At 39.6% G+C, this 27,928-nt stretch overlaps 1 protein-coding gene and 1 long non-coding RNA gene across 12 annotated transcripts in view; one reads left to right on the plus strand and one right to left on the minus strand.

Annotated features, from left to right (window-relative positions):
• Window positions 1–27,928, minus strand: part of EEA1 (early endosome antigen 1) — a 345,249-nt gene that overhangs the window by 204,035 nt on the left and 113,286 nt on the right. The gene's annotated exons all lie outside the window — the stretch shown is intronic.
• The window catches only part of LOC126075880 (uncharacterized), a 91,132-nt gene that overhangs the window by 46,744 nt on the left and 16,460 nt on the right, over window positions 1–27,928 (plus strand). Inside the window, exons 2-6 of one of the 2 annotated variants that reach the window (XR_007517310.1) lie at window positions 83–210; window positions 7,953–8,034; window positions 9,266–9,342; window positions 11,167–11,290; window positions 13,918–14,002. This is a non-coding gene — a long non-coding RNA (uncharacterized LOC126075880). Of the gene's footprint in view, window positions 1–82; window positions 211–7,952; window positions 8,035–9,265; window positions 9,343–11,166; window positions 11,291–13,917; window positions 14,628–27,928 lie in introns of those variants that run through there. The other variant, XR_007517309.1, reaches the window with a different exon arrangement.

Below are 27,928 nucleotides of genomic sequence, written 5' to 3' on the forward strand. Positions count from 1 at the left end.
GAGAACATGTAGTGGAAACTTGCAGGTTTTCAGACACTTACCATTCATTTTTCTTTTCTACTAACCTTCCATTTTGTTTTAGGTAATACATCTCCATGTGCACTCTTGATGCCCAGCTCTCCCTTGGCCAGAAGACAGGCGCTAGAACCAAGATCTTCAAAATGAACTCCTTCTTTGTGGGCTTAGAATCTCCAGTAGCGTAACAGATAGGTAGGTAGATAGGTAGATTAGATGGATAGGTAGGCAGGTAGATGGACAGACAGACAGACAGATAGATGCACTGAGCTGTCGAGTGGACTCAGACTCATGGAGACCTCATGTATAACAGAACAGAACTCTGACCTGATTCATCCTCATGATTGCTGGCATGTTTGAGCCCATTGTTGCAGCTATTGTACTAATCCATCTCACTTGCCCTTGCTGGACCTCTACTTCACCAAACTTGATGTCCTCTTCCAGCAATTGATCCTTCCTTATGACACATTCAAGCAAGTGAATTGAACAGTTCTGTTGTGATCCACGGGGTTATCATTGGTTTTTGGCTTTAGTATCTCGTTGTGGTTTTGATCTGTATTTCCCTAGTGACTAATAAGGAAACCCTGCTGGTGCAGTAGTTAAGTGCTATGACTGCTAACCAAAAGGTCAGCAGTTTGAATCCACCAGGAGCTCCTTGGAAACTCTATGGGGCAGCTCTGCTCTGTTCTGTAGGGTCACTATGAGTCAGAATCAACTCCACAGCAACAGATTTGGCGGGTTTTTTGGTTAGTGACTAATAAGAGGAGCGATGGTGGCACAGTGGTTAAAGTGCTCTGCTGCTAACTGGAAGGTCAGCTGTTTGAACCCACCAGCCACTTCACGGGAGAAGGATATGGCGGCCTGCTTCCATGAAGATTTATAACCTTGGAAACTCCATGGGGCAGTTATACTCTGTCTGGGAGCCTTGGTGGCATAGTGGTTAAGAGCTTGGCTACTAACCAAAAGGTCAGCAGTTTGAATCCATCATCCACTCCTTGGAAACCATATGGGGCAGTGTTATTCTATCTTACACAGTCCCTATGAGTTGGAATGGATTCCACAGCAATTTTTTCTTTTTAAGTAGGTTCACTATGAGTTAGAATCAACTCAACAGCAGTGGGTTTTTTTTTTTTTTTTAATGGTAAATGGTAGTGTTTTCTTGGTTTTCTTTTCAGACTTCTCCTTGTTAATGTAAAGACACTCAACTGACTTGCATGTGTTGATCTTGTACCCTGCAACATTGCTGAATTCATTGATTAGTCCAGCAGCTTTCTTGTGGAATCTTTGGGATTTTCTCCATATAGGATCATATCATCTGTGAATAGATGTAGCTTCACTTCTTCTTTTCCAATCTGGATACCTTTTACTTCTTTTTCTTGTCTTACTGCTCTGGCTAGGACTTCCAGTACGATACTGGACAGAAATGGTGATAGCCATCATCCTTATCCTTGTCTTGTTCCCATTCTCAAGGGGAAGACCCTTAGTCTTTCTCCATTGAGTATAATGTAGCAGTTAGTTTTTCATATACACCCTTAATCCCTTCTGTTCCTATTTTGCTGACAGTTTTTATCAGGAAAGGGTGTTGAATTTTATCAAATGCCTTTTCTGTGTCTATTGAGATGGTCAAATGGTTATTTTCCATTGTTTTATTAACATGGTATATTACATTGATTTTGTAATGTTGAACCACCCTTGCATTCCTGGAACACATCCCACTTGGTCATGGTGTATAAGTTTCATAATATGTTGTTGACTTCACTAGAGTTTTGTTGAGAATCACTGCATCTATATTCATGAGAATTATATTGGTCTGTAATTTTCTTCTCTTGTGATATCTTTGTCTGGCTTTGGTATCACAGTAATGCCAACTTCATAGAATGAATTAGGGAGTATTCCTTCCTCTTCTGTGTTTTGGAAGAGTTTGACTAGGATTGGTGTCAATTCTTCCCTGTATGTTTGATAAAATTTCCCAGTGAAGTCATCTGCTACAAGGCTTTTTTTTTTTTTTTTTGGTGGGGGGGAAGTGGGAGTTTTTTTTTGATGACTATTTCAATCTCTTCTCTTGTTATGAGTCTGCTTAGATTTTCTACCTCTATTTGTATTAGTGTAGGTAGGGTATGTTTTTCTAGGAATTTTTCCATTTCATGTAAGTTTTCAAGTTTTTTGGAGTACAATTTTTCATAGTATTTTATTATCCTCTTTATCTCAGTTGAATCTGTTGTAATGTTTCCCATTTCATTTCTTATTTTGGTTATTTCCATCTTCTCACTTTTTTCCTGTGTCAGTCTAGCCAGTGGATTGTCTATTTTATTGATCCTTTCAAAGAACTAATTTCTGGTCTTATTGATTCTATTGTTTTTCTATTCTCTATTTCATTGATTTCTGCTCTGGTCTTTATTATTTTCTTTCTTCTGGTAGCTTTGGCCTTTTTTTGCTCTTTCGTTTCTACTTAAGTTGTAGGGTTCAACTATTGGTTCAGGATCTTTCTTCTTTTTTAATGTAGCCATTTATTGCTAAGAATTTCCATCTGAGCACTGCTTTCACTGCATCCCAAAGGTTTTGTGATGTTGTGTTTTCATTTTCATTTGATTCTAAGTATTTTTTAATTTCACTCTTGAAAAAAACTCATTGGTATTTTAGTAATACGTTATTTAGTTTCCATGTATTCATTTTTTTCCTCCCTTATTCTTCTGGTTACTGCTTTCTAGCTTCGTTTCATTACGATCAGAGAAGATGCTTTGTATAATTTCAGTGTTTTTAAATTTATTGAGATTTGCTTTTATCTTAAAATATGTCTTTTCTGGAGAATGGATCCATGCACACTGGAGAAGAATGTATGTTGCGCTGCTGTTGGGTGGAGTGTTCTATGTATGCCTGGTAAGTCAAATTGGTTAATAGTGTTACTCAAGTCTTCTGTTTCTTTACTGATTTTCTTTGTAGTTGTTCTATTATTATTGTAGCTCTGTCTATTCTCCTCTTTATTTCTGTTAGAGTTTGCTTTGTAAATTTTGGGGCTCTGACATTAGGTATGTAGATACTTATTATTGTTATATCTTTTTCATGGATTGAGCTTTTTTTCATTCTTTAGTGTCCTTCTTTGACTCATAGGATTTGACTTAAAGCCTATTTTGTCCTCTTTTGGTTACTGTTTGCTTGGAATGTTTTTTTCCACCCTTTGACTTTTAATGTATTTATGTCTTTGTGCTTGTGGTGTGTTTCTTGTAGATAACATATGAATAGGTCATATTTCCTTATCCATTTTCCCACTCTCTGTCTGTTGACTGGAACATAATGGTGTCTTTAACTCTTCACTCTCTTACTAATTCATTCAGCTAACATTGTTGAGCACCTATTGTTTTAAGGCATTATGCTTCATTCTTGCCATTAAAGAACATATTGTCTCTTTGGGCCACTGGGCATGTAAATAAAAATGTACACTATAACCTGGCAAATAGGAACAAATTAATTGAACTCCTAGAAATGACTGATGATCTTTTTACTGTCTCTGTAGTTTTGTCTTTTCCAGAATGTCTTCTAGTTGAAATCACATAGCATGTAGCCTTCTCAAGCTTATTTTTCTCACTGAGCAATATGTATTTAAGGCTCCTCCATGTCTTTTCATAGCTTGATAGTTCATTTCTTTTAATTGCTGAATAAATTTATTTATTAATAAATTTATTGCATTAAATTAAGCATTCAGATATACTCCTTAACTTAAGCTTATGCTGCTTTTGGGGTTAGTTGTTAGCTGCCATCAAGTCAGTTCTGACTCACAGTGATTCCATGTGTGCAGAATAGGACTGCTTCATAGGGTTTTCAAGGCTGTGACCTTTCAAAAGAAGATCACCAGCCCTGTCTTCCAAGGCACCTCTGGAGTTCAAACCACCACCCTTTTGGCTAGTAGTCAAGCACTTAGTCATTTGTGTCACCCAGGGACACCTCTGTTGCTCTAGAAATATGTTGTTTCATGAAAAGTGCCTTCAGCTTTCCATACTAGCCTATGTTCGTTCATGTTCACTACTTCTAGCATTTTATTTATAACATTCTATTGCAAAATGTAACATAAAATTTCAAATGCCTGATACTCACAGGCCTATTAGAATGGCTTAAATTTAAAACACCAACATAACCAAATGCTGGGTAGGATGTAGAGCAATAGGAACTCTTGTTTCCTGCTGATTGGAGTGCAAAATGGTACGGCCACTTTGGAGGACAGTCTGGCAGCTTCTTGCAAAGCTCGACATAGGCTTACCCTATGATCTAGCAATAGCACTCCTAGGTATCTACCCAAATGAGCTGAAAACTTATGTCCACACAAAAACCTGCACACAAATATTCATAACAGCTTTATTCATAATTACCAAAAGTTGGAAGCACCCAAGATGTCCTTCAATAGAGAAATGGATAACAAGCTGTGGTAGCATCATACAATGAAATATTATTCAACTATAAAAAGGAATAAGCTATTAAGCTATGAAAAGACATGGAGGACACTTAAAAGAGTATTGCTAAGTGATAGAAGCCAGTCTTAAAAATCTCATACTGTATGATTCCAACTATACAACATTCTGGAAAAGGCAAAACTGTAGAGACAGTAAGAGATCATCAGTGATTTTTAGGGTGTAGGGGGAGGACTGAAGAGATAGAGCACAGTACATTTTTTTTTTAATAATTTTTATTGTGCTTTAAGTGAAAGTTTACAAATCAAGTCAGTCTGTCACATATAAGCTTATATACACCTTACTCCATACTCCCACTTACTCGCCCCCTAATGAGTCAGCCCGCTCCCTCCTTCCAGTCTCTCCTTTCGTGACGGTTTTGCCAGTTTCTAACCCTCCCTACCCTCCTATCTCCCCTCCAGACAGGAGATGCCATCCCAGTCTCAAGTGTCCACCTGATACAAGTAGTTCACTCTTCATCAGCATCTCTCTCCAACCCATTGTCCAGTCCCTTCCATGTCTGATGAGTTGTCTTCAGGAATGGTTCCTGTCCTGGGCCAACACAAGGTTTGGGGACCATGACTGCCGGGATTCTTCTAGTCTCAGTCAGACCATTAAGTCTGGTCTTTTTATGAGAATTTGGGGTCTGCATCCCACTGTTCTCCTGCTCCCTCAGGGGTTCTCTGTTGTGCTCCCTGTCAGGGCAGTCATCGGTTGTGGCCAGGCACCATCTAGTTCTTCTGGTCTCAGGATGATGTAAATCTCTGGTTCATGTGGCCCTGTCTCTTGGGCTCATAGTTATCATGTGACCTTGGTATTCTTCATTCTCCTTTGATCCAGGTGGGTTGAGACCAATTGATGCATCTTAGATGGCCGCTTGTTAACAGTTAAGACCCCAGACGCCACACTTCAAAGTGGGATGCAGAATGTTTTCATAATAGAATTATTTTGCCAATTGATTTAGAAGTCCCCTTAAGCCATAGTCCCCAAACCCCCGCCCTTGCTCCGCTGACCTTCGAAGCATTCAGTTTATCCCGGAAACTTCTTTGCTTTTGGTCCAGTCCAGTTGTGCTGACCTCCCCTATATTGAGTGTTGTCCTTCCCTTCACCTAAAAGTAGTTCTTAGCTACTAATTAATCAGTAAATAACCCTCTCCCACCCTCCCTCCCTCCCCGCCTCGTAACCACAAAAGTATGTGTTCTTCTCAGTTTTTACTATTTCTCAAGATCTTATAATAGCGGTCTTATACAATATTTGTCCTTTTGCCTCTGACTAATTACACTCAGCATAATGCCTTCCAGGTTCCTCCATGTTATGAAATGTTTCACAGATTCGTCACTGTTCTTTATCAATGCATAGTATTCCATTGTGTGAATATACCACAATTTATTTAACCATTCATCCGTTGATGGACACCTTGGCTGCTTCCAGCTTTTTGCTATTGTAAACAGAGCTGCAATAAACATGGGTGTGCATATATCTGTTCATGTAAAGGCTCTTATTTCTCTAGGGTATATTCCGAGGAGTGGGATTTCTGGATTGTATGGTAGTTCTATTTCTAACTTTTTAAGAAAACGCCAGATAGATTTCCAAAGTGGTTGTACCATTTTACATTCCCACCAGCAGTGTATAAGAGTTCCAATCTCTCCGCAGCCTCTCCAACATTTATTATTTTGTGTTTTTTGGATTAATGCCAGCCTTGTTGGAGTGAGATGGAATCTCATCGTAGTTTTAATTTGCATTTCTCTAATGGCTAATGATCGAGAGCATTTTCTCATGTATCTGTTAGCTGCCTGAATATCTTCTTTAGTGAAGTGTGTGTTCATATTCTTTGCCCACTTTTTGATTGGGTTGTTTGTCTTTTTGTGGTTGAGTTTTAACAGAATCATATAGATTTTAGAGATCAGGTGCTGGTCTGAGATGTCATAGCTGAAAATTTTTTCCCAATCTGTAGGTGGTCTTTTTACTCTTTTGGTGAAGTCTTTAGATGAGCATAGGTGTTTGATTTTTAGGAGCTCCCAGTTATATGGTTTCTCTTCGTGATTTTTGGTAATGTTTTGTATTCTGTTTATGCCTTGTATTAGGGCTCCTAATGTTGTCCCTATGTTTTCTTCCATGATCTTTATCGTTTTAGTCCTTATGTTTAGGTCTTTGATCCACTTGGAGTTAGTTTTTGTGCATGGTGTGAGGTATGGGTCCTGTTTCATTTTTTTGCAAATGGATATCCAGTTATGCCAGCACCATTTGTTAAAAAGACTATCTTTTCCCCAGTTAACTGACACTGGGCCTTTGTCAAATATCAGCTGCTCATATGTGGATGGATTTATATCTGGGTTCTCAATTCTGTTCCATTGGTCTATGTGCCTCTTGTACCAGTACCAGGCTGTTTTGACTACTGTGGCTGTATAATATGTTCTAAAATCAAGTAGAGGGAGGCCTCCCACTTTCTTCTTCTTTTTCAGTAATGCTTTACTTATCCGGGGCATCTTTCCCTTCCATACGAAGTTGGTGATTTGTTTCTCCATCACATTAAAAAATGTCATTGGAATTTGGATCGGAAGTGCATTGTATTGTATGGCTTTTGGTAGAATAGACATTTTTACTATGTTAAGTCTTCCTATCCATGAGCAAGGTATGTTTTTCCACTTATGTAGGTCCTTTTTAGTTTCTTGCACTAGTACTTTGTAGTTTTCTTTGTGTAGGTCTTTTACATCTTTGGTAAGATTTATTCCTAAGTATTTTATCTTCTTGGGGGCTACTGTGAATGGTATTGATTTGGTGATTTCCTCTTCGATGTTCTTTTTGTTGATGTAGAGGAATCCAAGTGATTTTTGTATGTTTATCTTATAACCTGAGACTCCGCCAAACTCTTCTATTAGTTTCATTAGTTTTCTGGAGGATTCCTTAGGGTTTTCTGTGTATAAGATCATGTCATCTGCAAATAGAGATAATTTTACTTCCTCCTTGCCAATCCGGATGCCCTTTATTTCTTTGCCTAGCCTAATTAGAGCACAGGACATTTTTAAACCAAAAACCAAACCCACTGCCATCAAGTCAATTCTGACTCATAGCGACTCTATAGGGCAGAGTAGAACTGCACCAGAGTCCCAGGGCATTTTCGGGGAAGTAAAACCATTCGTGTAATATTGTAATGGTGGATACATAACATTATGTATTTGTCAAAACCCATAGAACTGTACAACATAAAGAGTGAACCCTAATGTAAACTATGGACTTTTGTTAATAATAATGTATCAATATTGGTTCAATTGTAACAATTGCACCTGAAAAATCCAATATGATAATAATAGTAGAAATTGGGGAGGGGAGGGGAGGCATGGAAGGCAGTATATGGTATCTCTCTGTACTTTCTATTTGTACATTCTATGTACTGTGTCTAGTTTTAAACATTTTAACTACCTTAAATATTTGTTGTTAAATTATATATCCTATTAATGAATGTTGAGCTAATGTAAAAATTTTTTCTCAATACTGCAGTAAACATTCTAATGCACATCTGAAGGGTGTGGAATGATATAGATGGTGGTTTTAACTTGCATTTCCCTGACTGTCAGTGAGGGTAAGCATCTTTCATTTGTTTACTGGACAATCAAAATTCTCTAAATTCTTTCACACTTTCTTTCCATAAAAACTGTTACAGGACTGTTACCAGGGCACACACTCAATGAGTATTGTTGATCCTACTTGACTTGGCCATGTTGCTTGGTTTCCTGCCTTCTAAGCTGGGCACGGAGGTCCACCTTTGTGAGTGGGTGGGTTCTGGAAATAGTTGCTATCCTGTAGGTCCATTGTCTGTGTTGCTTGTAACGAATCCATTGATTTATAATCCTCCTCTAAATCTCACTGTAACGGTCTAGTTTGTATGACTGTACTTCTTCCTCAATTTCCTCAAGAAGTACAGCCCAGTTCTTCCTGTCTGGGGCCCAGCTAGTCTTGCCATTCCTCTTTCTAGGGTACTGGAGACTCTCCACTGGCCCCTGAATTGCTGGCTGTGGTTCTACTCTAAATGAATGAACCAGATGTAATTCCATCCAGGGCTGATATCTAAGGAGGCTGAGTTTACAGGTGGAGCATAACAGCAAAGGTCCCCATGCAGAGTTGATGCTTCAATTTAGCAGGGACTAATTTTTTTTTTTTTTTTTTAATATACTTACAGGAATGAACCACCTGTAAGTATATTAGTCCCTGCTAAATTGAAGCATCAACTCTGCATGGGGACCTTTGCTGTTATGCTCCACCTGTAAACTCAGCCTCCTTAGATATCAGCCCTGGATGGAATTACATCAAGTTTGCCCCTCCCCTTTAAATACCAGTTTGGACCATCAATCAGCCTCCTTGGGGCCACAGCCACAGTCAAATCATGCTCCTGAGCCTGGTTCCAGCCCCCACCACCTCCCCACCACCCAGACAGTGAGGTCCTGCATTCCCTGAAGCTGGCCTCCCAGAGTATGACATCCGTCCTTTTCCTCATTCATTAATGTCCCAATTAATTATAATTTTTATTTATTTGAATTTATTCCATAAAACTGTGTTTGGCTCTTTGAAAGTGCCTTTAGCAGCCAGAAAATGGTGACAGCTAACTCACAAATCTTTCTTAAAAGAGAAAGTGGGACTTAATTTTCTCCACCCAATCTCTCCTTGTGACTTACTTTTAATTTTTTCCCTGTGTGGGAGCCAAATATTTCAATCGAAGTTAGATAATTAAAATTATTTTCAGGATGTTAGGCTGAGTGTCTCTCTTAAAATTAAAGAAGGAAAAAAAATCTGAAAAACGGATTTTTATATTTTAGGTCAGCATATTTCTTCTCATTTGGATATGTGGAATATTGTGGCACTTCGTTTTCAAAACAGGCCATTCACGAAGACGGTAGAGTGGACAGGAAGTCTTGTGGAACATAACAGCACTGAGAAGCAAATGATTTTCTGCCAAGCTCACCCCAGGCACCCAAACATGGCCCAGTTCTGCACTGGAGGGGGAAAGCATAATAACATGTCTCCAACCCTGTAGCTTCTGTTTTTATGCACAAAAATATATTCCCAAATGCTGCCTACCACTCCTCCTCTCCCACCCCTGCACTTCCGGGATGATGACACGGTTTGATCCCATTTGTCCAGAAATACACCAAGCAGATTCCAAAATTCTGAGAATGGAAGAGACTATTCCTTTAAAAATATTCTCTGGTGCCACTTGGATCAAATCATCTACAATCTCAGAGTGTTTTTCATAATATATTTTAGAGAGGGAGAAAAAAGAAAAAAAAGATCAAGTTATATGTTGCGAAGCATTTCAGAGAGAATATTATCACTGCAAGTCACTGGTCATATTTTATTCCTTGGACAGAACAAATGATTAAGAAGTATTTGTTCCCTAAAGGCACAGCCCTGATTGTAAAAATTCTGAACTTTGGCCTGGTTGCTAGTGGAAGGATTTGACCTATGACCTCAAGTGTGACCCTTTTCATACTTTAGGGTTGAGATTCTCAATCTAGGAGTATTTGTCACATTTTTGAATTTTAAACGTTTGGACAGTGTGTTCAAGGCATTAATAGATGAATGATAGTTTTTTAAAAGCAAATTTTAAAAAACTGAAAAGCCTTTCTGCAGCTGTTTTATCATTCACTTGATCACCCTTTATTGCTGTGCAGCCTCTGAGTATTTATCACCCTGACAAGGGTTCCAATAGACAGACGATGCCTTTTAAGTGTGGAGAGTGGGATACACATTGCCCAACTCACTCTGCAGAACCTTCTGTCACACATACAGGAAGGTGTCTATCCTCAGGTGGAAGGGGAAAATCTATTTTATGTATTATTTGAGATCTGGCAACACACCATGAAATTCATGGAAGCCAACCATGCCATACACCCACTGCCTTAGGTCTGGCTCAAAGAGACAGATTCGCCTGGATAAGGAGTGCTGACCAGTACATGTGGCTGGGGGTCTTAGGTGTTTACAAGCTGCCTCACAAAAAAGAGAAGAATTTTTGTAGCATATGGACACAACAGTAACTAAAATAGAATCACATGATTCCTTTTTCAATTCTCGGGAATCCTTCTGATTACATCAAGGAGAAATCTCCCACTTGGTACCAAGTTTCCATCTCTCTTAAGAATGACAGAAAGAGAAAAGAGGTTTTAGGCTCAGAGCCTTCAGTGGGCAACCCTATCTTGTTAGCATTTGATAGCATTGTTTTGCTTTCCTTGTGATTACTTTTATCATTACTTCTATTTCTGACAAACAGCACTGGCTGGGTAGTGTAGTGGTGAGCTGCACTAGAGCCAGACTACCTGGGTTCAAATCCCAATGATGTCACTTACTGAGTGACCTCACCCAAGTTACTTTTCTGTGCCTCAATATCCTTATTTATCAAATAGGGGTAACAGTAGCTGCATTGTAGGATCATTATGAGGATGCAATGAATTCATATTTATAAGACTCTTAAAATAATGCTTGGTACATAGTAAGTGCTATGTAAAAAGCAAGTCGAATTAAATAAAAATATTAACTAAAGAGTACAAGCAGTATGTGAATATGGCAAAAAAAAGTTGCATGAATGACTAGCTTTGAAAAACACTTAAGTTTTTAAATCCTACGTCTAGAGTGATTTTTCAAAAATGTAATTGTGATCATGTTAACCCCTCACTGGGGGAGCCGGTCTGTGTAACTGAAATTATATTCTGATTTCCTCCAGAACTAGAGCCCAGCTTGCATGGCTGGGGCTCTGCCAGTCTCGCCATTCTTCCTGGGGAATTGGAGACTCCTCACTGGCCCTTGAGTTGCTGGCTGGGGTTCTACTCTAAAAAGATGAATCACTTGTAAGCATGATATTCGTCCCTTTATAGTAGTTTAACACTTCACAGTTTCTTCCTGCTGCACTGAAAGTAAAGTAAAAGTTTCCCAATCCAAATCCAAGGGTGCTTAAGGTCTATGCCCAGGTTTCCCCGCAGTGTTATTTTTGAAAGCCCTCACCCCAGCCCCACCCCACCCTATATCATGTTCTGGTCATACAGAACTTCTTGTAATTGCTTTTCTGAACAGGTCTGATTTGTTGTTGCGTTTGGCACAGACCCCTTTACCTGACAAACTTCAACTCTTCATTTGAGACTCACATTGCTGTACTCTTTTGGAGAAGCTGCCTGACCCACTAATGAGGGCTGGGTGTCAGCCCATGAACTGCCACGACACTCTGGGTTTGCTCCTATCAAATGCAAAGCACTCTTCAATAGTGAACCCTAAAACTTGGTGGCTCTAAACCACAAACATTTATGATCTCAGTTTCTAAGGGTCAGGAGTCCACGAAAAGCTTTATTGAATGATTCTGACTTAGGGTCTCTCACAAGGCTGCAATCAAGGTATCTGCGGGTCATCTCAAGACTCTACTGAGGGAGAATCTGCTTCCAAGCTCACTCATGTGGCTGTTTGCAGGCCTCAGGTCCTCAATGGCTTTTGGCTGGTGATATCAGATTCTTGACACATGAGTCTCCCCATAGGGCTGCTCACAACATGGCAGCTTGCTTTCCCAGAGCAAGAGACGTGTGTGCACGCATGAGTGCATGTGTCTGTGGTGTGTGTGTGAGAGGACAGAGAGAGAGAGAAGCAAACCCATGACAAAAGCCAGAGATTTTATTACCTAATCTTGGAAGCGACATCTCATCACTTCTGCAATATTTATTTGTTAGAAGCAAGTCACTAAGTTCAACCCACACTCAAGGAGAGGGTATTAGATAAGGCTGTAAACACTAGGAGGCAGGGATCATTGGGGGCCATATCAGAACATGCCTACCACAGGGACATATCACAACTGACTGTTGTCTTTGTCTTCCCCCAGTGGGTAGTAAGTTCCATGTGGCCAGAAACAGTGTCATGTTTTTGTGGTATTCCTAGCGCTAAACATAGTGCTTGACACATTCAAACTGCTCGATAAATGCTTGTTTTAAGGAAACAAGGAAAGGAGGGACAGAGGGAGGAAGAAAGGAAGAAAGGAATCCCAAGATTGCTTCTGTGGATGCTGCACATTTGAGCTTTAAAACAGGATGAGTCACCCAGGAAGGGACAGTCCTGACTGGGGTCCTTATGAAAGAAAAGAAGAGGAAGGATGGAAATCAAAGAAAAAGATCAGGGTACTCTGCCAATTCCTAGATGAAGAAAACAAAAAATTGTTGCCATGGAGTCAATTTCAACTCATGGGAACCATGCGTGCGAGAGTACAATAATGCTTCCTAGGGTTTTCAATAGCTGGTTTTTGGTAAGGAGATCACCAGGCCTTTCTTCTGAGCAACCTCTGGGTGGACTTGAACCTTCAACTTCTTGGTTAACAGCCAAGGGTGTTAATCATTTGCATCACTTACCCAGTGCCGTCGAGTCAATTCCAGGGACTCCAAATCCCTAGACAGCAGGGAGTGATCCCTTAGAGAAGGAAAACTCAACCATAAGAAGAATTCTGGGGAATGGCGTCAGTATGTCTATCTGTTCCCTAGTCCAGGGCATAAATGAACTTCCAGGGAGATGGACTGAATCACTCTGTGAAGAGAAAACACCCACTATCCTGTTCCCAGGATTGATTCTGTGGGTGCTGCATATTTGATCTATGAAACAGGACAATGAGTCACCCAACGAAGGATAGTCCTGATTGGGGTCCTTATTGGTAGATATATGGGCTCTACTGAAACAGCTGGGATTACAGGATAGATTAGGAAGGACTCTGAGATGCTTTTCCCAACTTGCAGAGTGCAGTGAGAATTTATACCGAATGTATACAAGCTGCTTGGTCACTTAACATTATAAAATAAAGATATTACTTAGTTATAAATTCTGTGTTAGCATAACTTTAGTGGCTCCATAATATTTAATCAAGCAGATGTACCATAAACTGTTATGTTTAAGCAAACGGATGTACCATAAACCATTATTCTGCTATTGCATTAATGTTATAAACAACACTGTGATGCGTGTTTTTGTGCACAATCTTTTCACAATTGTATGAATCTCTCTTTAGAAATGGAATTGTGGGGTAAAGAGCATGCACTTTATACATATGTGTGTGTGTCTACCTCCAGAAATGATGTACAAATTTTTATTCCTAATGCATGAGAATGCCTGTTTCCACACACTTGCCAAGATGATATCTTATCTATCTTTATGAAGTTGCCAGTCTGATGGCTGAAAAATAATAGCTTATTATTGTTTTGATTACATGTCATAGTCATTAATGCTGCCCACCAAACATTTCTGGCTTTCTGCTTCGCAAGCTCCTGGGAGTATTGAAATTCCTGGGTGGTATAGTGGTTAAGTGCTACTGCTGCTAACCAAAAGGTCAGCATTTCTACTCCAGGTGCTCCCTGGAAACTCTATGGGGCAGTTCTACTCTGTCCTGTAGGGTCACTATGATTGGGAATCAACTTGACAGCAAATGGTTTTTTTTTTTTTTTTTTTTTGAGGTTAGGTGGGACCATGTGGCTGCTTCAGATCATTGAGTCGTGCTTGAAAATGACATGGATCACTTCTGCACTGAGGATTTAACTGCCAGGGTAAGACCCTCCAGGGCTCTCTTTCACCTCCTCTATTAGTTTCCAGCCATGTTTCAAAAAGTGGCCTGGGTCCCATACTTAACATAGACAAGACATCTTAATGAATTCCATGGAACAACACAGAACAAACTCTTTAGCTACATCATTATGGACATCGGTAAAATATTAACCTTTGTTGCTTTAAGTCACTGAGATTTGGGGCTACTAAACCATCCTGTTATGGATTGAATTGTATTCCCCAACAATATGTGCTGTAAATCTTAACCTCCATGCACATGTTTATAATCCCATTTGGGAATGGGTTCTCTGTGTTACGTTAATGAGACAGGATTAGTGTGGGGTGTATCTTGGGTCAATCTCTTTTGAGATATAGAAGAGATTAAACGAGCAAGCAAGAAAAGCAGAGACAGGGGAAGAGAGATGCCAGGCCACATGAAGATCATCCAGGAGCAGAAGCTCAGAAGAAACAAGGACCTTCCTTCAGAGCCAACAAAGAAGGAAAGCCTTGCCCTAGAGCTGGCACCCTCAATTCGGATTTCTAGCCTCTTAAACTGTGAGAAGATAAAGTTCTATTTATTTCTGTTATTGCAGCACTAGATAAGTGAAGACACTGACTAGTACATTAAACAGCTTTTATCACTATTGAGATTGAACTTGTTTTCCTGTGCTTATTATCCACTTGCGCTTTGTCTTGTGAATTTTCTATTCATGTCTGTAATGGTTAATTTTATGTCAACTTGGCTAAGGCATGGTGCCATGTCGTTTGATCAAACACTAGTCTAGTTGTTATGAAGGTATTTACATGTGATTTTCATTTAAATCAATTGACCTTAAGTAAAGCAGATTACCCTCCTTAAGGTGGGTCCAAAAAACCAAACCCAAGCCTAGTGCCATCAAGTCAATTCCAACTATAGGTAGAACTCATAAAATCAGTTGAAGGCCCTAAGAGCAAAACCTGAAGATTCCTGAGGGAGAAGGATTCTGTCTTAGGACTATAAATAGACATTCTGCTGGGTTTTCCAGTCTGTCACCTGGCCTACAATTCGGACACAAGACTACAGGAGTTTCCATCTTATTACCTGATTTCATCCTTGCCAGCTACCACAATCATGTGAGCCAATTCTTTAAAATCTCTCTCTATCTATATATATAGACATACATATATTATATATACATACAGTTGCCATGAAGTCAGTTCTGACTCATGGTGACCCCAAGTGTATCAGAGTAGAATTGTGCTCCATAGTGTTTTCAATGGTTGATTTTTCTGAAGTAGATTACCAGGCCTTTCTTTCTAGACACCTCTAGGTGGACTCAAGCTGCCATTCTTTTGGTTAGCAACCAGGCACATTAACCATTTGCACTAGCCAGGAACTCTATATATATAAAGGAGTCCTGGTGGAGCATTGGTTAAGTGCTTGGCTGCTAACCAAAAGGTGGTGTTTCAAATCCACCAACTGGTCTGCTAGAGAAAAAACCTGGTAATCTGCTCCTATAAAGATTATAGCCTAGGAAACCCTATGGGGTAGTTCTTCTATGTCCTACAAGGTTGCTATGAGTAGGAATCAACTCAACAGCACACAAAAATAGTAGTAATACATACACACACAAATATAAAAGCAATTGCCAGGGAGTCAATTCTGACTCATGGTAACTGTATGTGTTACAGAGCAGAACTGAGCTCCATAGGGTTTTCTTGGTTCTAATCTTTATGAAAGTAGATTGCCAGGTCGTTTTTCCACGGAGCCACTGGGTGTGTTTGAACTGCCCAGAGAAAGATACACACACACACACACAAACAAGTCCCCTGGGTGGCAGAAATAGTTAAATGCTCAACTAGTTACCGAAAGTTTGGTGGTTTGAGTTTACCCAGAGGCACATCAGAAGAGAGACCTGGTGACCTACTTCCGAAAGATCATGGCCATTGAAAACACTATGGAGTGATCGACAAACACATGAAAAGATGCTTTTTATCATTAGTCATTAGAGTTGCAAATCAAAACTACAATGAGATACCACTTCACCCTTGCTAAAACAGCACTGATAAAAAAAAAAACTAGAAAACAACAAACGTTGGCAAGGATGTGGGAAGTTTGAAGCCCTTATTCACTTCTGGTGGGGATGCAGAATGGTACAAGTGCTATGGAAAAACATATGGCAGTCCCTCAAAAAATCAGAAATAGAACTATCTTATGATCCAGCAACTCCACTCCTACGTATATACCTAGGGATCCAATAGAAGAGACACGTGCAGACATATGCACACCTATGTTCACTGCAGCACTATTTACAATAACAAAAGATGGAAATAACTTAAGTGCCCATTAACAGATGAGTGGATAACCAAAATGTGGTACATACATACAATGGAATACTATGCAACCATAAAGAAAAACGAGTTTCTGAAACATCTTGCAACATGGATGAACCTGGAGGATATTATGTTTAGCCAAATAAGTCAATCACAAACAGACAAATATAGTATGATCTCACTTTCATGAAATGTCAAGAATGGATATACATACAGAGACCAATATTCACTGGTGGCTGGTGAGGAGCAGTGGTGGTCGGTGGGGGAGAAATCTTTCTCTAGATAACTGTCACTTTTCGTTTATGGTGTTAGGAAAAGTAGCACCGAATGTGAGTGAAGTATGCACAGTCTGAGTAATGCAATTGATGCCAATAAACTGTACACAAGGAAAGGATGTATTGGAAAATGGTATGGTATATATGAAGGAGCCCTGGTGGCACAATGGTTAAGCACTCAGTTGCTAACTGAAAGGTCAGCAGTTCAAACCCACCAGCCCTCCGTGGGAGAAAAGATACAGTGATCTGCTCCTGGAAAGATTTCATCCTAGAAAACCCTAAGGTACAGTCATACTCTGACCTATAATGTTGCTATGAGCTGGAAGTGACTCAAAGGCACACAAGAACAACAGCAATGTTATACATAATTTTGCAACAACAACCTATATATATCTACCCAGTGCCAATATATATGTATATATACACACACGCACATACATATGTATATATGTGTATATACGCATATGAGTGTATATATACACATATATACATGTGTCTGTCAGTTTGTTGTTCTGTGGGAGCTTGCGTGTTGCTGTGATGCTGGAAGCTATGCCACCGGTATTCAAATACCAGCAGGGTCACCCATGGGTGACAGGTTTCAGTTGGGCTTCCAGACTAAGACAGACTAGGAAGAAGGGCCTGGCAGTCTACTTCTGAAAAGAATTAGCCAGTGAAAACCTTATGAATAGCACTGGAACACTATCTGATATAGTGCTGGAAGAGGAGCCCCTCAGGTTAGAAGGTACTCAAAAGACAACTGGGAAAGAGCTGCCTCCTGGAACGTAGAGTCAACCTTAATGACATGGATGCAGTAAAGCCTTCAGGACCTTCATCTGCAGATGTGGCATGACTCAAAATGAGAAGAAACAGCTGTGATCATCCATTAATAATCGAAACGTGGAATGTACTAAGTATGAATCTAGGAAAACTGGAAATTGTCAAAAATGAAATGGAATGCATAAACATCGATATTCTAGAGATTGTTGTTAGGTGCCATCGAGTCAGCTCAGACTCATAGCAATCCTATATATAGTGATCGAAACACTGCCTGGTCCTGCGCCGTCCTTACAATCATTGTTATGCTTGAGCCCATTGTTGCAGCCACTGTGTCAATCAAACTTGGAGAGGGTCTTCCTCTTTTCCCCTGACCCTGAACTTTACCAAGCATGATGTCCTTCTCCAGGGACTGATCCCTTCTGACAACATCTCCAAAATATGTAAGATGCAGTCTCACCATCCTTGCTTCTAAGGAGCATTCTGGTTGTACTTCTTCCAAGACAGATTTGTTTGTTCTTTTGACAGTCCACGATACATTCAATATTCTTCATCAACACCACAATTCAAAGGCGTCAGTTCTTCTTGGGTCTTCCTTATTCATTGTCCAGCTTTCACATGCATATGATGCAATTGAAAATACTACTATATGACTACGGGTGAGGCTCATCTTAGTCTTCAGGGTGACATCTTTGCTTTTCAACACTTTAAAGAGGTTCTTTACAGCAAATATGCCCAATGCAATGTGTCTTTTGATTTCTTGGCTGCTTCCACGGGTGTTGATTCTGGATCCAAGTGAAATGAAATCCTTGGCAACTTCAGTCTTTTCTCTGTTTATCATGATGTTGCTTATTGGTCCAGTTGTGATGATTTTTGTTTTATGTGGAGGTGTAATCCATACTGAAGGCTGTGGTCTTTGATCTTCATCAGTAAGTGCTTCAAGTCCTCTTCACTTTCAGCAGACAAGTTTGTGCCATCTGAATAATGCAAACCATTTATGAGTCTTCCTCCAATCTTGATGCCCCGTTTTTCTTCATTTAGTTCAGCTTCTCGGATTATTTGCTCAGCATACACACTGCACAGGTGTGGTGAAAGGATACAACCCTGACACACACCTTTTCTGACTTTAAACCACGCAGTATCCACTTGTTCTGTCCGAACAACTGCCTCTAGGCATTAGTGAGCTGAAATGGACTGGTATTGGCCATTTTGAATTGAACAATCACATGGTCTACTATGCCGGAAGTGACAACTTGAAGAGGAATGGCATTGCATTAATCGTCAAAAAGAACATTTCAAGATCTATCCTGAAGTACCAATGCTGTCAGTGATGGGATAATATCCATATGTTTTCTTGGTTTGAAGACTTACGGTCATAGTTTTGGGGGACAACCTGGTCAATCAGTATAATATATAGTTCTAAAGTTTAGGTTCTACATCATAGTTTGATGAATAGTGTCTGGAATCTTAAAAGCTTGCAAGTAGCCATCTAAGATAGAACTATTGATCTCTCATAACCTGGAACAAAAGAGAAGGAAGGACACCCAAAAATCAGAGAAGGAACGGGTCTACTGGACTGGTTATCTCCATGATCCATGGCCTTCTCTACCTGGAGACCAGAAGAACTAGATGGTGCGTGGCTATCATTACTAAATATTCTGATCATAGTCACAATAGATAGATCCTGGTGGAAAAGGAGAGAAACATGGAACAGAATTTCAAATTCTAAAAAAATCCAGACTTACTGGACCCATTAAGATTGGAAGAATCCCTAAGACTATTGCCCTGAAATGTTCTTTAAACTTTGAACAGAAATTATCTCCTGAAGTCACCTCTTAACTAAATGGCAGGTTAGCTCAAAAAGTAAAGAATGTCACCTTTGAGTACTGTACTTTACAAAAAAATTATCTACATGACACCAAATAGTCAACAGTTACTTTAAAGCATGGATGAGAAGTTGGGGGACAGTGAGAGTAAGCTAATGGAACAGAACAACTTGTTTTTGTTAGGTGCCGTCGAGTCGGTTCTGATTCATAGCATAGGCACAACAGAATGAAACACTGCCCGGTCCTGCGCTATCCTTACAATCGTTGTTATGCTTGAGCTCATTGTTGCAGCCACTGTGTCAATCCACCTCGTTGAGGGGCTTCCTCTTTTCCACTGACCCTTTACTCTGCCAAGCATGATGTCCTTCTCCAGGGACTGATCCCTCCTGACAACATGTCCAAAGTATGTAAGACGCAGTCTCACCATCCTTGCCTCTAAGGAGCATTTTGGCCGCACTTCCTCCAAGACAGATTTGTTTGTTCTTTTGGCAGTCCATGGAATATTCAATATTCTTCACCAACACCACAATTCAAAGGCATCAACTCTTCTTCGGTCTTCCTTATTCATTGTCCAGCTTTCACATGCATATGATGTGATTCAAAATACCGTGGCTTGGGTCTGGCACACCTTAGTCTTCAGGGTGACATCTATGCTCTTCAACACTTTGAAGAGGTCCTTTGCAGCACATTTGCCCAATGCGATGCGTCTTTTGATTTCTTGACTGCTGCTTCCATGGCTGTTGATTGTGGATCCAAGTAAAATGAAATCCTTGATAACTTCGATCTTTTCTCCGTTTATCATGATGTTGCTCATTAGTCCAGTAGTGAGGATTTTTGTTTTCTTTCTGTTGAGGCGTAATCCATACTGAAGGCTGTGGTCTTTGATCTTCATTGGTAAGTGCTTCAAGTCCTCTTCACTTTCAGCAAGCAAGGTTGTGTCATCTGCATAACGCAGGTTGTTAATGAGTCTTCCTCCAATCCTGATGCCCCGTTCTTCTTCATATAGTCCAGCTTCTCGGATTACTTGTTCAGCATACAGATTAAATAGGTATGGTGAAAGAATACAACCCTGATGCACACCTTTCCTGACTTTAAACCAATCACTGTCCCCTTGTTCTGTCCGAACAACTGCCTCTTGACCTATGTAAAGGTTCCTCATGAGCACAATTAAGTGTTCTGGAATTCCCGTTCTTTGCAGTGTTATCCATAGTTTGTTATGATCCATACAGTCGAATGCCTTTGCATAGTCAATAAAACACAGGTAAACATCCTTCTGGTATTCTCTGCTTTCAGCCAGGATCCATCTGACATCAGCAATGATATTCTTGGTTCCACATCCTCTTCTGAATATGGCTTGAATTTCTGGCAGTTCCTTGTCAACATACTGCTGCAGGCATTTTTCAGTGATCTTCAGCAAAATTTTGTTTGCGTGTGATATTAATGATATTGTTCTATAATTTCCACATTCAGTTGGATCACCTTTCTTGGGAATAGGCATAAATATGGATCTCCTCCAATCAGTTGGCGAGGAAGCTGTCTTCCATATTTCTTGGCATAGATGAGTGAGCACCTCCAGTGCTGCATCTGTTTGTTGAAACATCTCAATTGATACTCCATCAATTCCTGGAGCCTTGTTTTTCACCAATGCCTTCAGAGCAGCTTGGACTTCTTCCTTCAGTACCATCGGTTCTTGATCATATGTCACCTCTTGAAATGGTTGAATATCGACTAATTCTTTTTGGTATAATGACTCTGTATTCCTTCCATCTTCTTTTGATGCTTCCTGTGTCATTTAATATTTTCCCCCTGGAATCCTTCACTATTGCAACTCGAGGCTTGAATTTTTTCTTCAGTTATTTCCGCTTGAGAAACGCCGAGCGTGTTCTTCCCTTTTGGTTTTCCATCTCCAGCTCTTTGCACATGTCATTATAATACTTTACATTGTCCTCTCTAGAGGCCCTTTGAAATCTTCTGTTCAGTTCTTTTACTTCACCAATTCTTCCTTTTGCTTTAGCTGCTCGAAGTTCAAGAGCAAGTTTCAGAGTCTCCTCTGACATCCATCTTGGTCTTTTCTTTCTTTCCTGTCTTTTCAGTGACCTCTTGCTTTCTTCATGGATGATGTCCTTGATGTCATTCAACAGCTCATCTGGTCTTCAGTCACTAGTGTTCAATGCGTCAAATCTATTCTGGAGATGGTCTCTAAATTCAAGTGGGATGTAGCCAAGGTCATGTTTTGGCTCTCATGGACTTGCTCTGATTGTCTTCAGTTTCAGCTTGAACTTGCATATGAGCAATTGGTGGTCTGTTCCACAGTCAGCCCCTCGCCTTGTTCTGACTGATGATACTGAGCTTTTCCATCGTCTCTTTCCACAGATGCAGTCAATTTGATTTCTGTGTGTTCCATCTGGCTAGGTCCATGTGTATAGTTGTCATTTATGTTGGTGAAAGAAGGTATTTGCAATGAAGAAGTCGTTGGTCTTGCAAAATTCTATCATTTGATATCCGGCATTGTTCCTATCACCAAGGCCATATTTTTCAACTACTGATCCTTCTTCTTTGTTTCCAACTTTTGCATTCCAATCACCAGTAATTATCAATGCATCTTGATTGCATCTTCGATCAACTTCAGACTGTAGCAGCTGATAAAAATCTTCTATTTTTTCATCTTTGGCCCTAGTGGTTAGTGCGTAAATTTGAATAATAGTCATATTAACTGGTCTTCGTTGTAGGTGTATGGATATTATCCTATCACTGACAGCATTGTACTTCAGGATAGGTCTTAAAACGCTCTTTTTGATGATGAATGCAACACCATTCCTCTTCGAGTTGTCGTTTCCAGCATAGTAGACTATATGATTGTCCAATTCAAAATGGCCAATGACAGTCCATTTCAGCTCACTAATGCCTAGGATATCGATGTTTATGCATTCCATTTCATTTTTGATGGTTTCCAATTTTCCTAGACTCATACTTTGTACATTCCAGGTTCTGATTATTAATGGATGTTTGCAGCTGTTTCTTCTCATTTTGAGTCATGCCACATCAGCAGATGAAGGTCCTGAAAGCTTTACTCCATCCACGTCATTAAGGCTGACTCTACTTTGAAGAGGCAGCTCTTCCCCAGTCATATTTTGAGTGCCTTCCAACTTGGGGGGCTCATCTTCCAGCACTGTATCAGACAATGTTCTGCCGCTATTCATAAGGTTTTCACTGGCTAATGCTTTTCAGAGGTAGACTGCCGGGTCCTTTTTCCTAGTCTGTCTTAGTCTGGAAGCTCAGCTGAAGCCTGTCCTCCATGGGTGTCCCTGCTGGTATCTGAATACCGGTGGCATAGCTTCCAGCATCACAGCAACACACAAGCCCCCACAGTAGGACAAACTGACAGACATGTGGGGGATGGAACAACTGGAACAGAAATAATGAGAATGTTTACACAATGTGAAGACTGTAACCACTGTCATCGTACAATATGTGTAAAATATGTTGAATGGGAACCTGATTGCTGTGCATACCTTCATCAGAAATACAAGGAAAAGAAAAAAAACTTCTATGGGGCACAGTTCTACCCTGAAACACCATGAGTAGGGTCACCATGAGTCAGAATTGACAAGATAGACATACATATCTGCAGCTACAGCTACATCTATATATATTCCTGATTCTGCTTCTCTAGAAAACCGTAAGGAAATGGCCTTACATGTTAACTTTTTAATCTTATGACAGTCAACTAGATATTTGTGAAGGTTGAACCTGACCCCCACTGGGGTGTCAGGGAGAATACTTAAGTCTGTGAAATACAACAAGAGTACAGGTCTGCCAAAACTTACTTTAATGCCCAAGGCAAGGCTTCTCAGGCTGGGCTCTATGGAACCTATTTTTGAGGCTCTATAAATCATTTATAACAGAGTTCTTTAAGTGAAGTGTTTTCATTTCAATGATAGTGTCAAAAAAATAATGTAAGAATACTCTGGGTCATTTTAATAACCACTTTGTAATTGAAGGATACTACTTGTTTTATAATCCAGATGGTTTCTCGTGGGTGTCAAGCACCACTCCTTTAATTCATACAGACTAATAAGAACAAATGTGGACCTAAAACATAAATAATGTTTTTGTACCAAGTGAGGGCCAAAGGATGTCTCAGCATACCTGTAAACCTTTATCTAAAGTACAATGAACAAAAAAGAAAGAAAGAAACACCCAGGGAGGCATTCAGGAAGAGCCAAAATTATAAAGGAACACCTTACACCTTAAGGAGAAAGTGAAAGAAGGAAGTGGTCCTCTGTGAAATGGATGGAGAAAGGAATGGGGCTGAATAAGGTCTTGTCTTGGAGTCACATTCAAAGAAACACCATCTGGAAGCATTCCATTCAAAAGGAATTTAAATCTTAGTCTCGTAATAAAATATTGAGGTTGGAGTGTATTTTAATACACATCAAAACTCTTTGAAATATACTTTAGAATTTGAGACATCTTTCTCACTACCAAGTTTTCTTACATGCTCTGCCGTGGCTTCCCCCAAAAGCACTTTCTCTACCTTTCCCTTTACTTCATATTATTCTGTTTGACACTTGCCCTCTCATTTGTGCCTCAGCTCATTTTTATGGCTATCAACTGAGCCTTTCTGGATTTGTAAAAAACAATTTGTTTTATTTTGTTGTTGTTGAAAGTATACACGGCAGAACATACCTCAATTTAACAATTTCTACATGTATAATTTAGTGACACTGATTACATTCTTCAAGTTGTACAACCATTCTCACCCTCCTTTTCCAAATTGTTCCTCCCCGATTAACATAAACTCACTGCCCCCTAAGTTTCCTGTCTAATCTTTCAACTTACTGTTGTGGATTTGATCTCATATAGAATTTTTTTAGATAGTTCTTAAAAAGAGCAAAATGTTCAAGGCAGACATTCTTTACTAAATAAGCTAAACAACTGTTTGATTTAAAGAAGACATCAGGGGATAATTTTTGCTGAAGGACTAAAAATTATCTCAGGGCAATAGTTTGGGGTTCATCCAGCCTCAACGGCTCCAGAAATCTGGATACCAAGAGAATTTGAAATTCTGTTCTCCATTTTCCCCCTTTTGATCAGGATTCTTCTCTGGAATCTTTGATCCTTTCCGGATTTTTAAATTTTCTTTTCACTTTGCCCTACTACTCAAAGTCTACACAACAAAGAAGCACCCAGGGAATGACCTATAATGCCCTTTCACGTGTAGCGTTAGGGCCCTACAACAGTATACTCACAATTTCTCTCTCCCATCCATTGTGCTACTGTTGTCATACATTTTACTTTACAGATGCTATGTATATACTGTATATATAATATTGTGATACTATTTTTGCTTTAATAAATCACTTATCTTTTAGACCTATCGTGGCCCTGGTGGCACAGTGATTAAGCATTTGGCTGCTAACCAAAAGGTCAGCAGTTCTAATCTACCAGCAGTGCCTTGGAAACCCTGTGGGGCAGTTCTACTCTGTCCTATAGGGTGGCTATGAGTCGGAATCGACCCAACAACAATTGGCTTCGTTTTTGGTTCTAGAGCAATTCAAATTTTGACAAAATAATTTCATATTTGCCTTCATTTATGCCATTTCAGCACTTTTTATTTCTTTGTGTAGATTCAACTGTTCTGTCTTTAGTATCACATTCCTTTCGCTGAAAAAAAAATCTCTTTAACATTTCTAATAGTGCAGGTCTACCCATAATTAACTGCCTTGGTTTTTGTTTGTTTGAAAAAGTCTTCATTTCTCGTTCATTTTTGAAGGATACTTTTGAAAGTTTTTTTTTTTCTTTCAGCACTTTTAAAGATGCCACTCCATTGTCTTCTGACTTACATTTTTGTTTCTGACAAAAAGACTGTTGTAATTTTTGTCTTTGCTCCTCTGCTTGTTTTCCTCTGTCTTCAAGATTTCTCTTTGTCTTTAATTTTCAGTAGTTTGAATATAATATGTCTAGGTATTGGGTTTCTGTGTGTGTGTTATTAATTTTTTTTGGTGTTCTCTGCACTGCTTAGATTTCTTGTTTGGTGTCTTTCATCAATTTTATAAATTTATTGCCACTATGCCTTTAAATATTTCTTCTTTCTCATCTTCACTATCTTCTTCTGAGATTCCAATTTTACATATTTTATCTGTTTGATATTGTCCCACAAGTCTTGGATGCTTTGTTCGGTTTTTGTTATTGTTGTCATTCGTGCTTCAGCTGGTGTAATTTCTACTTACCCATCTTTAAGTTCTCTAATTCTTCCTTTGACTGTTTCGATACTACTGATGAGCCTGACAAAGGCATTCTTCATCTCTGTTAAAACGTTTGCCTTTCTACCATTTCCACTTGCAGCTCTTCCACCAGCAGTTTAAGATTTTTATTGTGTAATGAAGATAAGAGAGATATATCTGAATAAGTTTTCATGCCTTCCCCACAGTGGCTATTGATTCCCACCTCTAGATCTTTAACCATGAAGAATGCTTTGTCTGATCTCCAACCTATCCCCGAGTCTTTCTCATGAACATCCAGTGAGGTCTGTGATGAAAAAGACCGTATCTGTGGCTCTCAGGTGTTCGATGATCTTATGACGGTCCACAATTCACTATTAGCTATTTGTTAACAATTTTATCCGAATTCTTGGTGATGTGTAGGAGATATTTCATCTCCCCAGCTCTTCTTAAAATGCCTTTCCTTAGATTTTGGGTTAGTTAATTGCCCCGAAACCTCAGTTCCTAATGGGTTCAATAAAAGTTGTAATTTCACATTCTAGCCACCTTTTTTTTTTTTTTTTTTTGTCGAGAATTCTGTGTGGGGATGATGTTTTCTCCAGCTGTTACATACTAAGTTGAAGGTCCTAATATTTTTAATACTGATTAAAGACTCTTCCTTTCTTCTACAGGCTGACTTGTAGCATGTAGCTACATGAAACCCAGTGTGCTTACTTAAATTTCAGCTCAGAACGTAGGTCTGAAGTTTAAGATCTCAACAGCCACCCTGGCAGGTCTGATTCCAGAAGAATAATTAAATAGGCCACATTTCTCATTGATTCTCTTCTTCACCTCATCTTTATAGGTCCCTGTATTCAATTCCTGGTGCTGCTTTAACAAGATACTATAAATTGAGTGGTTTATAAAAACAAAAATTTATTGTCTCACAGTTCTAGGGGCTAGGAGTCTATGATCACAGTGTCAACTGTGTTGATTCCTTCTGAAGTTTGAGGGAGAATCTGTCCTGTGCTTCTCTCCTGGTCTCTGGTTAGGCATTCTGTGGTTTGCAGTTGCAGTGTCACACGGTGTCTTCCTTCTATCTCTTTTTGTCTGTGTATCTTCTGGTGTGTTTATAGTAACAGTAGTCATATAGGATTAGCACCCACCCTACTCCAGTATGGCCTTATCTTAACCTAACTGATAACATCTTCAAAGACCCTGTTTCCAAACAAGGTCACATCTATTATAACATATCTTTTTTGAAGTACACAATTCAATCTGTAACAGTCCCTTTATCCTTTAGCTGTATCTCCCACTCCCAAAGTGCCCAGGGACTTTCTTCTGCACTCTGGTAGCTCTGGACCCCCATAGGCTGTTATTTATTTTCTAGTTACTCTATTAAACAAGATATCATAGGAAAAAATATTAATAAATATATTGGTTAGGATATTAGTTCAGCTGCTTTTAAGAAGGCTAAAATAACAATGACAAACAATATATTAGTTTATTTCTGTATCAGGTAGTTGTGTAAGTATCAACAGTTCAGGGATGATATGAGAGTTTCAATGGGTCAAAGATACAGTTCTTTTTATCATGTTGCTCTGCCACCCTCAAAAATGACTATCATCTCATGACCTAAAATGGCTACTCTAGGAAAAAGTCTTAGCCAGAGTTCCCTAGAAAACATAACCTGAGGCAGAGCTCATGTGTTAATAATCATTGATATTGTTCTTTTTATTAATACTGAGGGATGAAATCCTAGAGAAACAAGAATGAAGGATAAAAGGAAATATGACAGGGAAGGAGGAAAAGCAAATACAAGGTGGTATGTTACTGAGTTGGTCATAGTTTACGAGGAAACAACTAGTTGCTCAGTCACCATGTGGAGCAACTGTGTCTTAAAGCAGTGCTTTCCAAACTTTCATGTACATATGACTCTCCCAGGGATCTTGTTAAAATACAGATTTGATGCAATAGGTCTGTAATAGGACCTAGGTTTCTGCACTTCTTACAATCGACCAGGTGAAGCCAATGTAGCAAGGTCTTAGAGCACTCTGTCAGAGGTAGGAAAAATTAGCAATTTACCTGCCAGCAACTTCTCATTTCTTGTCTCTCATTGTTGTGGTTAGGTTGCCACTCATAGTGACCCTATGTACAATAGAAGGAAACACTGCCTGGTCCTGTGCCATCCTCACAATCGCTGTTATGCTTGAGCCCATTGTTGCAGGCACTGTGTCAAGCGACCTCGTTGAGGGCCTTCCTCTTTTTCGATGACCTTCTACTTTACCAACCATGATTTTCTTCCCCAGGCATTGACCCTTCCTGATAACATGTCCAAAATGTGTGAGATGTAGTCTCCCCATTTTTGCTTCTAAGGAGCATTCTGGTTGTACTTCCTCCAAGACAGATTTGTTCGTTCTTTTGGCAGTGCATGGTACATTCGATGTTCTTCATCGACACTGCAATTCAAAGGCGTCAATTTTTCCTCAGTCTTCCTTATTCATCGTCCAGCTTTCTCATGCCTGTGAGGCGACTGA

Source organism: Elephas maximus, chromosome 4 (assembly GCF_024166365.1).
Source record: "Elephas maximus indicus isolate mEleMax1 chromosome 4, mEleMax1 primary haplotype, whole genome shotgun sequence".
Taxonomy (NCBI): Eukaryota; Metazoa; Chordata; class Mammalia; order Proboscidea; family Elephantidae; genus Elephas; species Elephas maximus.